Source organism: Penaeus monodon, chromosome 30 (genome assembly GCF_015228065.2).
Source record: "Penaeus monodon isolate SGIC_2016 chromosome 30, NSTDA_Pmon_1, whole genome shotgun sequence".
NCBI classification, from domain to species: Eukaryota; Metazoa; Arthropoda; class Malacostraca; order Decapoda; family Penaeidae; genus Penaeus; species Penaeus monodon.
The window spans coordinates 11109223-11110052 of NC_051415.1; the positions used below are offsets into that span (position 1 = coordinate 11109223).

The 830-nt window shown below is 48.9% G+C and overlaps 1 protein-coding gene across 1 annotated transcript in view; it reads left to right on the forward strand.

The window, feature by feature from the left end:
* LOC119592517 overlaps positions 1-830 on the forward strand; it is a 14166-nt gene that overhangs the window by 2424 nt on the left and 10912 nt on the right. The window lies entirely within an intron of this gene.

Below are 830 nucleotides of genomic sequence, written 5' to 3' on the forward strand. Positions count from 1 at the left end.
AACTCACGCTCCACGAGCATCATCTTGAAGATCCAGCTCGCGCGGAAGAAGGCGCGCCGCCCTCCCGCGCCGGCCCTCGCGGCCCCGGGCAGCGACCCCTTCAGCGCCATCCAGTTGTAAGCGACGCCGAGGGCCATACTAAGGGCCATCAGTGCCAGAAGTGCCACCCATACCTGTGCGGCAGATGTGGTAGCGACAGTGGTTATGGTGTTAGTGGTAGTGATTTTAAAGAAGAGATTTTTTCTTTGCGGTGAAGCAGTGAAATTAAGGTACATTCACAGAATTGTTAGATTCTGCAGCATTGCCACAGACACTTTGATGTTCATTTTACCATTTCTAAAAACTGGCGGTGGTTAGTTAATGGCTTTACATAACCTGCAGTAATAAACATTGATCTTTTTCTCAATCCATATCTCCCTATGCTAAACTTCCCCGGTGTTAATTTTAAACAAAACAGTAATCTGCTTGGTGGAGGAAAGGGAGGAGGAACATCCACTTGGGGAAAAAAAGAGAAGAGTTAAAAGAAAATAAAGATCGCAGCAAACAGCAAAGCGATGAATCCATACCAAATTTCCAAATCTTTCGGCCTCCATTAGTCTTCATTTTGAGCTCACCTGCCACGCGAAGGGTTTGACGAATCCGGCAAGATCCCTCTCCTTGCGAGGCCGAGGGAGGAAGATCCCGAAGGAGTCGATGTAGAGCGGGACTGAATAGTCGATGATCTGCGACCTCTTGTACGTGATGCTGAAGGGCCCCAAAGCCATGTCCACCTCCTGCACCGACAGGCAGGAACCGTCAGTAAGGAAAGATATGGAATCTCTGTGTTCTTC